Below are 13,820 nucleotides of genomic sequence, written 5' to 3' on the forward strand. Positions count from 1 at the left end.
CTGAGCCTTTCTCCAGTCCTACATTTCCCCTTTTAGAAGACTAAGCATTCCTGAATTCATATAAATACATTTAGTCACACAGCTATAGCTCAAACTCTTCCAGATCACACCTGTATCTTCTCTTTTCTCTACCAAGAGAACTCATTTTCCAAGGAAACAAAACAAAATTAGAAAACAAATTAGTGTTTATGGTAACAAATCTCCCACTTTTACCTTGAATCTCTGTAGACATTCCCAGAAAGACAGCTGCAATCTGACCACAGTCATTTTCTGATGGAGATGTCACTGTTGGCCTATAGAAAAGCAAGATAGGTGGGACTAGGAGACAAGGAGGAGAGAGGAAGGTGTAGTAGGAGATTCAAGATGTAGAGACTTTAGGGAAGAAAGTCCGGACCCTCTCTCCGGTAAGATAAGACCACATGGAAATACTTAGATTAATAGAAATGGGTTAATATTTAAGACAGAGCTAGCCAATAAGAAAGGCTAGTAACACATCAACAACTTTATATCTAATAAGCGTCTCTCTGTGTTATTTGAGGCTGATGTGGCTGTGGAATCAGGCTGGTGGGAAAACTATTCTTAACAATTTTCAATTCTGTTGAGCTTACATTTTCAGAGGCTTGACATGGTGTTTAGTTCTGCCTATATTCATGAGGCCCTGGGCTCAACCCTTGGCACTGTTCAAATACGGCAGACCATCCACCCGCCCACCTCATTTTTACATTTATCCACATGATACTTCCCTTTTGGTACTCAGTATTACTTCCAATAAATAACTATGTGGTGTGACTTATCAATAGCCTTTATGTGCTTGGCTAAAACTCAGGGGACTGATAGTTTATGTCCCTTTTGTGTGTTGATAAGAGTTTATGCTCTGCATGCATGCATATCTAATTTGCTGCCTCTGAAATGCTTAGTGCATATTTTCATTCTCCCAGTATCTTTATTTTGAGACAGAATGTCCCAATGTATAGCACCAGCTGTCCCAGGACTCACTATGTAGACCGGGCTGGACTTGAACATGCAGAGATCTGCCAGCCTCTGCCTCAGGCCAGATTGGTCTTGAAAATCTTTCTCACCTCAACTTCCAAATGCTGGGATTACAAACCCAGTCAAACTGTTTGTTGCCATGCTGTCTTGAAATTTTTGTTGTTGTTGGAAACCAGATGTGACCTACTGGGCAATAGGAACCGTGATGAACATGTGTGCTAGAGAGGAGCGGTGTGGGATGGGCTTTGGAGCAGGCCTCAATCTCTCAGTGAGCCTGGGCCTTTGGGCTATGAATGTCATGTTGTTTCTCATTTGAATTCATCCTTTAGGTGACAGTAGAATGCCAAGCTCTGACAAAGCCCAGGATTAGGTTCTGATAATACAACCTCACTCCAGAGCGGGCCTGACTAAGAGTTGAATAGTTCGGTACATTTTAAAATCACATCCGAGGGGCTGGAGAGGTGGCACACAGTGCTTAAGAGCATACTCTGTTCTTGCAAAGGACTGGCGCCAGGTTCCTGGCACCCGTATCTGGAGGCTAACACTGCCTGCAACTCCAGCTCCAGGGGTCTGACATGCTCTTTTCTTGCCTCCGTAGGTACTGTGCACAAACTCACACAGACACACAGACATGCACAACTTTTAAAATTTTAAAAATAAAATAAAAGATAAACAAAAGAAGGACAAATTCTACCATTTCTTTCCTTCCCCGCTCCCTGCTAGAAGCTAGAAGGTCCTACAGATAAAAACTGTAAAAGTGTGAACACTGTTCCTGAAACCCAACAGTCCTAGACGTGAAGTCTCTGGCAAGCCCGGAAGTGGCCTCCATGCCTTCCTCAGCCACAGCTCTAGTCCCTCAAGCTGGTATAGCATGCCCCAGAGATGTCTGTTGGTAGCTTCTGTTCTTGTAAGCTGCAGTTCTCTGGGCTCCCTTCTGTGGGCGCCCAGGGTTGCCCAGGGTCTAAGAACAGTGGCTGGTACCATGCTTGCTCAGCTTATTGGGACGAAACAGCGACCTCTGATCTCCTTAACACCTCTCACTGGACGAGTTCCTATTTCAAAACTTCCCTCATTTGCTCTAAAGGGTTATTCAGTAACAATGGCTTAGTGTCCTGTTTCTTCTAATTGTTTATTCCCCAAATAATTTGCCTTTCATTTTGCCTTAAAAAAGGGAAACTCTTTCCTTTCTTCTCCTTCATGTGTATGTGTGTGTGTGCATGTGTGTGTATGTAGGTGTGTGTATGTGTGTATGTATGTATGCACATATGTGTATGTGTGTGAATGTGTGTGTGTATGTATGTCTCTGTGAGTATGTATGTGTGTATATATGTGAGTGTGTGAATGTGTGTGTGTTAGTGTTGTAATGAGTAATGTGCACTGGAGTTAAGTGAGTGGATGTAGCTGGCTTTCTGAAGTGAGCTAGCAGAGGCAAATGTGTGCAGCTCAGCAGACTCAACCTGACCTTGGACACGGGGGGGGGGGGGGGGGGGGGCAGTGATGAGATGTGAGGAAGAGGAGGGAAAGCAGGTGAGGGGTACAGGGCAGGCAGGAGCTTGGGTGCCTCATCGATGGGATACCCCTTGGACAGCAGTGTTTGCTGATGAATGCCTGTAGCCCCAGCCACATGGGAGGCTGAAGTAGAAGGACTGTAAGTTCAAGTCCATCCTGAACAACTTTAATAAGCCTCTGTTTCAAAAGTAAAAAAAAGGTCTGATGATACAGCTGAGTGGCAAAGTCCAGCACGTTAAGTCTTGGATTCAACCCCAGATATGGCAAAGGAAAGAAAAGAAAACGTCTGGTAAGAAGCGAGGTCTGTGTGTGGAGAGAAAGGGAGACGCGATGCGGAAGGCTGTTTGTCTGCTGCAAGCCATCCTTCAGTGAAATCGCCCCCTCCTGGGTGTTGCTGGGCACTGTAGGGAGCACACGTGACTGAGGAGGGCGGGATTCCCAGGTTTCTTAACCCGGAAGTCATTGTCACTCCTCAGGCGGCTCTCCCTAGTGTCTTAATGGATGTGCATTAAGAACCTAGCACCCGGGTGGCTGTCACAAGCTGACGCTAGAGGTGACCGTCCTGGCCCTTCTGCTTATTGTATGTCCTCTGGGCCAGTCTCTTTAGGAACCAGAGGAGCAGGCAGTCACGGCGTCATGGTTCAGTATTTCTTCCTCTATTCGGATGAATACTCCATTATTATCACATATGGCCACTTTACTATTTATCTTTAAAAATTGCATTTAATTTTGAGCTTATTAATTTTGAGTTTCATACACAAGCACGCTATATTTACATCTGTCCATCCCTCTTCTCCTAGTATCACTTATTTCTGAGGTCCCGACACCCTAGTCCTTTTCTGCTTTCCTGGCTTCTCAGGTTAGGCTAGGTTATACACTCAAACCTAAAGACCCAGAGCCGGGATCCACACATAAGATAGGACACGTGGTGTTTGCCTTTCTGGGTCTGGGTCACCTCTATTACCCCGGGAATCTCGTGATTTCCGTTTTCCTCAGAGCTACATAGAATTGTACTATCTATATACCACGTTTTCATTATCCATTTCCAGGCTCACGGACATATAAGCTGCTTGCCTCTTCTTACCTTTTCTTCAAAAATAGGGTCTTCCTAGGCCTTGAACTTTAATTTTTTTTTTTTTTTTTTTTTTTTTTTGTATATGAGTGTTTTGCCTGAATGTGTGTCTTTCCATCACATGATTGTCTGGTGCCCACGGAGGCAAGAAGGACTGGATTTACAGCTGGTTGTGAGCCACTTTGTGGGTGCTGGGAATGGAACTCAGGTCGCTGGTTCTCTTAATGGTTGATCCATCACCCCTTTCCTGGCCTTGAGCTTGAGACCCTCTGTCTCTCGGTCTCTGGAATAGCTCTGATGAAGCCTGCACTACCCACTGGCTGAATGGGCTGTGGAAGCCAGGTCCCTGGCCTGCTCAGGGGAGTGCGTCTTTGCATGTGGCTCCTGGCTTCCTACACTGAGTATTGGCTCATGTGCACAAACTCACACCTCTAGTTTTGGCTCATGTGTGGCTTTTGGTGTACTCACCTGTACCGTCCTTAGGTTCACCACCCATGGGCCTGCATGGCTTTGGTATCTTTCTGTTGTACTCTTGTACTTTTTTCTGTGAACAACATGGCTCTGTCACTCAGAGTCCTATGCAGTATGTTTTTGTTTTTGATTCCCTCCAAGGACCAAACTTCCTGTAGGAACCCAATTATCCAGGTGATCTGTGTATATCATAGGAAGGAGATGGCAATGCCCTTTTAGGTCTCATGTCTTCAGATCTGATGCCAAATACCCCTGACTCTGCATTTCTAATAGAAAAGAGATGCTGTGATGTGTACAGGCGCGCACACACGCACACACACACACACACACACACACACACACACACACACACACGAGCTTGCACACTCCTCCTCCCTCTTCTCCCTACACCCCAACCACATGCAGAGTACCACACCCCTCATGCCCTCACCCCGAAGCTGCCCATACCCACATCTCCAACCCCCAAGCCCTCACATGCCATAAACACTGTACCCCCTCCCACATTCCTCTCACACCCTACATAGGGCACACACACAAAGAAGTTACCTTCTGGAAGTATTGATCAGATCTCCTGATCTTTAGATGATTTACTTGTTTTACACATACATCTTGACCACACTCCCCACTCTCCCTCAAATTCCCCTCCCCCAACACTTCTCCCTCTCAATGTCAATTCCGTGTCTTTTTGCTGTTGTTTCTTTGTGTTTATAAATGACTCATTGAGTCTCATTATTGCTGCCTATATGTGCCCAGAGAGCAACCTACCAGTGGCCATCCCTCCAGAGAAAAGTGACTCTCCATCTCCTAGCATCACTGCCCAGAACGCTTCAGCTAGGGGTGGGGCCTCAGGACCTCCTCCCCTTTCATGCTGGAACTGCTTTGAACTGGCTTGATTCCTGTGAGTTCGTGTGTTCAGCAACAGTGTCATGTCTGAAGATAGCATTTCACAGCACCCTCCCTCTTCGCTGGTTCCTACAGTCTTTTGTTTCCCTTTGGACAACATCTCTGCATTTCCAGGAAGCTTCTTTCCCATTTGTTTCTTGTCTGTTTCCTTCCCCAACCCTTTGATTAAAATAAAAATTTATTCGTATTAAAATGTGTTTATTTTTATTTTGGGTGTATTGGGGTTTTGCTTTCCAGTTTGCCTGTGCTGAGGCATGCACTCCTGGTGCCTGCAAAGGCCGGAAGTAGGGACTGGCTTTACATACTGGCAGCTGTGAGTGTACTATGTGCATGCAATACCTGTGGAGACCAGGAGAGGGGGCCAGATTCTCTGGAATTGGAGTTAAGATGATTGTGAGACGCAGAGTGGGTGCTGGGAACCTAACCGAGGTCCTCTGGAAGAGCAACAGCTACTCTTAACTTCTTAATCATCTCTCTAGCAACCCCCCTTTTTATATAACATGGGCCCTCATGCTTGAGGGCAAGTGCTTTGCCCACTTAGCCATCTCCCCATCTCTGCACTTGTGTTTGTTAGCATCTGGCCTCTCTTCTCAATTCTATTTCCTTTCTTTCTATGTCATTTGTTCTTAAACACACACACACACACACACACACACACACACACACACACACACACCAAAGCTTCAGTCAGTTTACAATGTTTTATGTGAATGGTGTTCATGTAAGTGCAGGTGATTTTCTCCCTACTGTATTTATTTATGTGTTTGTTTAGAGATATCGCCTCACTAGGTATGCTGGCCTCCAACTGACCACCCTCTTGCCTCCACCCCTGCCTCCTGAGAGTTCAGGTGGACACTCCCTCCCCAAGTCTTAAGTTCCTTTCTTTTCCAGTCACTTTAGCATGCCATGTCACAACTTGAAGATGTTCCTGTGACTTACAGACATAATAGTTGTTATCCTCCCTCTAATAGACGACGTTGGGTAAATACTCTTGTTCATTTTCTTTTAGAACTAGTGAAAGCATTCCTCTGTGGAAAGCCTGTTTGATAAAATTTCAAGTTCACACAGAAGATATGTTAAGTCTGACAGATGTCACACTGTCTTGAAGTCATACCTTCTCCAGTCTTGTAGGGGGAACCTGTTTCCTTTTGTTAGCAAATGTCATACTATATAAAACTTTTCAGGTTTGGCAGAGTGGCTGTCAATGCTTTTTTATTATTTTCATTTTTATTTCTGGGGAAAAAACACCCAGACTGGTCTTGAACTCAGGGTCTCCCTTAGGCCTCTTGAGTGCTGAGGTTACAGATGGGTACACACCCAACTGGCTTCATTACATTTAAAACTTAACTCCAGAAAAGTGTCTCTAACACTGCATGGGATAGATGAGAAGTCCTTCCATTCTCCCTCCCTCCCTCCCTCCCTCCCTCCCTCCCTCCCAGGTTTTTTTATATAGCCTGGTTCTCCTGGAACTTTTGATGTAAATCAGTCTGGCCTCAAACTCAAACTCAAACTCTGCCTGCCTCTGCCTCTGCCTCCTCAGTGCTGAGCTTAAAGGCCTGTGCCACCATAGCGGGCCCTCTGTATAGTTTCTAAAAGCAGTAACTCACCTTGATGATCTTGAATGTGTTCAGAGGCTGATAGCTATACTATTCCATTTTCATGTCTCTTTATAGGTTTCATTGTTTTGGATCTATTCTCCAGCTGTTCATGGCATTGATTATTAGAGAGAGCAGGAGAATTTTCTGTAGACTCCCCTCCAGGATATAGTCTTCTGACATCTAATGCCGCCAGTGTGGATTTGGAGGTGGCAGGGCTGCTAACTCAGCTTTCTTCATCTTTGTATTCTCAAAGCTAGAACAATAAACATTCTGCTTTGGGGGTGTCTGATCCCCAACACTTTGTGGCTTGTTCAATTCTGGAATCCTTAGAAATGCCATTCAGCAACTCATGTGGGGGAATTTGTTGTGTCCCCCTGTGATGTATGAGCCTGGGAAGCCAGCTCAATCAAGCTTGAGTCACGCAAGCTCTCTTCCCCACAGTATAGACCAGATGTCCATGAGACCGTGTACACTGCTGTCTTTCAACCATACTCACAGCTGTTAGCAGCAACAATAGTCACATCTTAGTGACATGCCAATAGCCATTGTGTGTTCAGCCATCACTGTAGATACCGGAAGTGATTTAAAGTCCAGCCTTGCGAGGTAAAGGGCTGAGGGAATGTAAAGAGCTTGTTAGTGCTGTGGCCACATCTTGAATTAATATTCTGATTTATTATTTAAGCTGCTAAGGAAATCACTGTTTAGCTATGGCAAGAATACAATGGCCACATTAACTGATGCTTGGGGGGGGGAGGTGGGGAAGGAGATGTAGCTCCTGTCTCTAGCACTAAGATGCTGCCATTCTGACAGGCTAACAACAAACCCTAGAGAATGAACTACAGGAAGAAGCATCAGATGAGGTTCTAGGGGGTCAAAAGAGAGAGACTGCAATCTATTATCCTCAGAGCATCCTAACGTCAGCGCTTTGAATCAACGGGTCACAAGCAAAGAGATCCTTTCCAGTTAACAGCTTCCCATGTGAAGGGTTAGGGGTGTTTAATTCAGAGGAATGACTCCGGTGGTATAAACCTGGAGATTTACTGCTCTGCCAGAGATGAATACAGTGGAATCTAGGGCCAATATCCTTTACCACATCTGCTTTTGATCAGCCCTGCAGATCTAGCTATTTATGTCAAGAGTTCTTAGCCCCAAGCTCAGTGGGGTGGGGGTGGGGGGTGGGGGTAGGGAGTGGGCTCAGAGACAGAGACAGAGAACAGAGAGAAAGTAAGGGCTCAGAGGTCAAAGGTCAGAAGGTTAACATTCATATAGGGTTCCACCAATATCTGCCCAAGGGGTTTTCCCTGACTGCCCGTTTACCAGAGTAAAGCACGAGTTGAAAATGACGTGTCTTAACATCTACAAAATAGGCCTGGGCACTCAATAAAGCAGAGAGAGCTTTCCAATAGTAGAAAACCAGTTTGGGTTTCAGTGGAAAGCTGTGGCTCACCCCTACTACAGCCTCTTGGGTTACCAACTTCTAGACTTGCTAATGGCTTACAAGTACTCCCACCGTACTTTATAAAGTGCTGATAACTGGTAGACCTTTCTATTCTGTCCTGGATGATAGTAATGATCAACTTTTGTTTCCATTTGCAAGTCTCTCAATGTTCCTTGACTCCATATAAATCTGCTTTTTTTATTGTTCTTCTGAATGGTCTTTAAAAACACGTGTCTGGTTCTCTTGTCATATAATTCAGATAAAATCTTGAACATATGTTCACTCTGAAATTTGTATGACTTTACCTCTTCCTGAACATTCTTGTTGAATACTAAATTCTTTCAGAGCCTCACTATGAAAAGGTTCAATAACTCTTTCTTTTCTTGTCTTTCTGAGATATGGATATGGAGTTCAATTTTCTTGAGACTATTCACTCACTCACTATCTATCTATCTATCTATCTATCTATCTATCTATCTATCTATCTATCGACAAGGTCTCATTAGCTCAGGCTGGCCTCAAATTTGCTATGTAATTAAACTCCTGATAGACCTGCCTCTCATGAGTGTTGGAAATTATTAGGACAAATCACATAAATTTTCAGTGTCTCCTCTGCAAGATTCGAGGGCTGCCAACTTTGAAGGCTTTCTTCCCCACTCTGAAATGGCAACTATCCATGGTCAAGTTGATGTGAGAAGCACAGTGGCTTGCTTTTGAATTGTATGCTTCATTTTGGTCATATGAATGGGCTAAGGAGGCACACACATCTTGGTTCTATTTGCCTGGGCTATTCTATGAGATTCCCACTCACACTGGATAGACTGTTGATTTTAGATCATTTGGTTTCCTTCTTGCTGGTTCAATTCATTCTTCAACTGAAATATTTTTGGTTAAACCAAGAACATATTAAAATCCTAGGTATTGTCAAGATTATTAAAACTTATTTCTTGTGGCTGGATTGGTGGATCATCAGTTAAGATCACTAGCTGCTCTTCCAGAGGACCTGTGTTCAATCCCAGGCATCCACATGGCAGCTCACAACCATCTGTAACTCTAGTCCCATGCATGCAGGACACAGACATACATGTTGGCAAACAGACAGCATACACACACACACACACACACACACACACACACACACACACACACACGCACGATGACAACAACAAAACATCACACACACACTTAAATTAAAAACAAACAAACATTTCTTCTTCAAGTGCTTTTAAAGCCCATAAAATAATTTTGACTATTGACTATGAGTCTTTAAAAGTTGCAGCAGAAGTTGACAGTACATTCAATTTCTTATTGGTTTTGTTTCAAAATAGAGTTCAAGCAAAAAATAGCATAAACTAGGTGGAGATTTCCCAGCGATGAAATATCTACCTCCCAACCAATAGAGACGCTGATAGTGAAGATTCAGAAGTTTGGTGCCTTTGAATACAAATTTTTACTTTCAAAGTATTTTGAAACAGCCTGGCAGCTGTTTTCACTTTTGGATGAAGTCCCAAGAGGTTAAGAGGCTCCAATCAGGGTCCCACACCTGTTAATGAGAGACTCAAAGCTCATCTGTGCCCCCATCCCCTAATTCCTGGCTCCTTAGCTGGCGCCATCTTCCTTCCATTAGTCGGGAATGGAGGCTCTCTTTAATCAGCCTCTGCCTCCTGAAAGATATTAAAGTATATGATTTCTAAGAAGAGGAAGAAAAAAGGAACGAGATGTAGATGATTTGTGATTTATTACCCAGATCAACTTCCACTTTAGAAAAGACAAGAGCAAAATATAAATCAGTATTTACATTTCTTCTTCTTCTTTTATTTTTTTTTTTTTTTACAGTGGAAAATATTTACACCAGACAGAATACAAAATGGCAATGTGAAGCTCTAGGACAACACAGATAACAAGGACCACAGTTGCAGTGGGGCAGCTCTTGGTTTCCTCTTCCCCTTCTAGAGTCTAGACTGACTTGGTGAGACTCCTGCTTGCCTGTGTTGCTGATTTCAGCAGTTAATGTTTCCTCTTGGTATTTCTAGACCTTTTCCAGATGCCTTTGGTTAGTGTGCTTATTCATTGACCTCCTCACATCTCTCTCAAGCAGTGGTTCTCAACCTTCCTAATGCTGCGGCCCTTTAATACAGTTTCTCATGTTGTGGTGACCCCAACCATAAAGTTGTTCATTGCTACTTCCTAACTGTAACTTTGCTACTGATACAGATCCTAATGTAAATATCTGATATGCAGGGTATGTGATACTCGACCCCCAGTGGGGTGGAGAGCCACCGGCTGCGAACCACTGCTTTTGTGGGTTCATCTTTGACATTTGGAATATTGCTGTGGTTGGAGTCACTGCCCTCCCATAGGTTTCCTGGGTGGGGTGGGACTAGGATCTCTTTCTCTTTTTTTCTTTTGGCAGTGTTGGAGGTTGAATCCAGGGCCTTGAGGAGAGCAGGCAAGCACTCAACCACTGAGCTACATACTCAGCCCAAATATGGTTAATTGGTTTTCTTCCCTCTTTTCTTTCAGGGTCCTCTTACTTAAAAGAGTGGTACACATATCTAGGCAGCATGCCAATTCACATTTCAAAGAACAAATTAATTTTCATGGTGAGATTTTTCCATTCAACATTCCAGTTGCAGTGAACTTTGATTCCTATACTTTGTAAGACTGAGCATTGGAACAGGGCCGGATACTGAAGCCCCTGTTCTCTGGGAAGATCTTAGACCTGTGTCACACTTCTGGGGCTGGGGTGAGACCACACAGCCAGGCTCTGTTGTGTCACAGGCAATCGAGTTCTAAATCAAGTCCTCAGTCCTCCCATGGGGTAGAGAAGAGGGAGCAAGGCATTTTAAATAGTCCAGGTTGTTTATTAATTGGGGACACGGTGTCCCCTGCACTTGTGACATGCTGAACCTTAGCCACTTAACCTGAAAGTTATTGAACAGAGGAAAGGGAAGAATTTCTCTTGGATTTGGAGCGTTCAGGCATTGGCCAAAGGAACCACTGATAACCAGAACTCAGCATTAGAAATGGAAAGGGAGACCCAGCAGAGAGCCCAGGGGTTTGAAATAAATAGTACCTGATAATGGTAATATGTGGGTGCCAGGGCTCCATCCTGGCAAAGTGCTTTCCTGTGTCAACACAAAAATGAACCAACTTTCAGTGTATCAAAGGGGATTAAAAAACAAGTTGGGTGCACCCGGAAACAAAAAAGTCAAAATAAAGAATATTATAAAACCATAGTAAAGATGATCAGAACAAAACAAAGGAAGGAAGGAAAGGAAAGAAGGAAGGAAGGAAGGCAAGAAGGAAGGAAGAAAACTTACAGCATCAAGACAGGTGAAAAGAAAGGGGGCTGGCAAGTGGGAAACTGGGCACAGATCAATAAATTTAAGATGGATTTGGAGAGTCAGGCATCCCAACCCACCAAGTCTGTGAGAAACAATAGAAAGTCTATTGTTCACCATCGAAGTGAAACGCTGGGTTAAATACTGCACCAAGTGCACCAAATAGGAAACAGGATGTTTCGGTGAGGGGAAGCTGTAGTTCAGGTGCTTCATTAAATAGGTAAGACTGGCCTGGGGCATAGGGTCCTGTGCAGATCCTTTGGGAACCTTTACTTTTCTCTTGGTGCCGTTTGCTTGGCGGAAAGGCGTTTCACGCACAGAAGTGGGATATGAGGCTCCATGTCTTTCTTAGAAAGCAAGCTCTCTCAGACACATGGAATCACGAAGACTTTCCCCAGTGGTAAGCAGAGATGTCAAGGGCAACTTTGTGCTTGTCGAAGTTTAGTCTAGTCACACAGGCTTGTAGACCCAAGTTGGTGGAGAAAGGCCGCAGTGGGAGGCACAAGACTTCTGCCTGGAAGGGTCTCATTTTCAGTATTGTGAGGCTGAGCTTGATCCCAGGGCCATAGGATGCCAACAAAAGCCAGCCAGCAGCTTTCTCAGTATCGCGCCTGGGAAAGGGCTCACGTGACCCCTGTTTTACCATGGCCTGCATCCAATCATATTCCCAGAAACTTCACTCTGTCCCACATGGACCAGGGGCAGCACCTCTCCTTGTCTCAAAAGCACAGGTGAGTGTCTCAGTTTCATTAAGCCACTTACAGACACATTTTCTTCACTGTCGAGCACATGTGCAGAGCTCTAGGGGTGGTGTCAGGGACTCTGCCGAGTCCCAGTGGTTCATGGGAGACACTGGGGATACTGCATAGCCGGCACGAGCTCACTTGTTTTGTTTTTGGCCGAGTTATAAACCAAAGAGTTGGTTTTTAAGTAAAATAGTCATTGTTCCTTTGCTCTTCTCTTTATCAGGGACCTCATCCCATATCTCAACAGCCTGTGCTCCGAAGGGAAAGTAGGACACATCTGGATGCTTCTGCGAGGCATTTCCACCATGGGGGACAGTCGCCCTTTGTTCACAAACCCCAATCATGCTTTGGTGGGCAAGCCTGTGGCCATCAGTCTAGGTCTGAGCAGAGCAGAGCACTGGTTTAAATCAGAAGGCACTGGTGCTGGTGTGGCTCTGAATAGTGAAACTCACAGGCACAAGGAAAAATACCAATGAAAACAGCAGTAACCGGTGTTACTTTTTCATTTAAGCTTTGCTCCAAGTCGGACACTCTCCACTATGGAGATAGAGTCACAGACCCGGAGCCTGTTTCCGTGACAACTAAATTAAAAGCCTGAAAGAAAACTCTAGACTCTGCTTTTAATCATGAAGTGAAAACAAAGAAAAGACAGAGCACCTCTTTACCAGCCATAGATTTAGAACGGAGACCCAGTGGAAAGCCAATACAAGCGTCCAGTTTTCTCTCTGACTGGGCACAAATTGCAATATATCTGACCGAGTCTGTCTAAAGGCAAGGGACCAGGAAAACATTCTAGGTCAGAGAGCTTCCTGACAAGCTTCTTCCTCCCCAGGGGAATACTGCAGAGCATTGAGGCTGAACTAGGAGAAGAAGGGGGGGGGGAGTAGAGGCCTAAAGTGATGGGCATGAAGGCAGGGGATAGGTCCAAGTGATCTGGGGGTGAGGTGAGAGAGTTGGAGAAGAAAACAATAAAGGTGCCAAGGGGATGCTAGGATGAGGCGAGAAACCAGCAGGGGCTGCTGACAGGAACAGAGGTGGAGTTATTGAGTTCAAGGGCGAAGGCAACACTTGAACTGAGGACGTGGGGTGGACTTCCTTTCCAGGAGGTGTGTGTGTGTGGGTGTTGCTAAGTGTTTTGGAACCCATTTGGTGAAGGCCCAGAACAGAGCAGGAAGGTTCAAGCCCTCCCAGCTCTCCCACTACTCATTCCATCCAAACAGGACGCAAACCAAAGGGCTCTGTGTGGCTGTCAGGACACACTGAAGTCCAGGTCAGGAGGGGTCCTGGGTGTTGGCAAGTGAACTCTTGTGGTAAAGCACTGGGGTGTGTATACACTTCTGCGGGGACAGCAGTGAGGAGGTGCCATGTTTCACTCCAGGGGATTAAGTACTAAGTGGCCTCAAAGGAAGTTTAGCGATGACAGCGGAATTCAGAAGAAAGCGGTTCAAAAACCAAGTGAAAAGTTACTTTGCTTGAATGTCAACACAGGAATCACAGAAACAGAAGGAGCCACAAACTGGATTCAAGTGAACCATTTCTTCTTTGACATTAAAGACCGGTTGCCTGAAGTGTGGGTGGATCCACAAGAAAAAAAATTGAAGCAACAAATAATTCATCTTCTATTATGTGGGCCCAATCCGCAGCTCACAGGCAGCTTGCAGCCCAGGGCAGTTATAAATTCTGCCCAACACTAAATAGTAGAGTTATTTAAAATATCACGAGAATTTTTGTACTCATTATTGTTGTAGT

The sequence above is a fragment of the Phodopus roborovskii genome, unplaced genomic scaffold (assembly GCF_943737965.1).
Source record: "Phodopus roborovskii unplaced genomic scaffold, PHOROB, whole genome shotgun sequence".
Taxonomy (NCBI): Eukaryota; Metazoa; Chordata; class Mammalia; order Rodentia; family Cricetidae; genus Phodopus; species Phodopus roborovskii.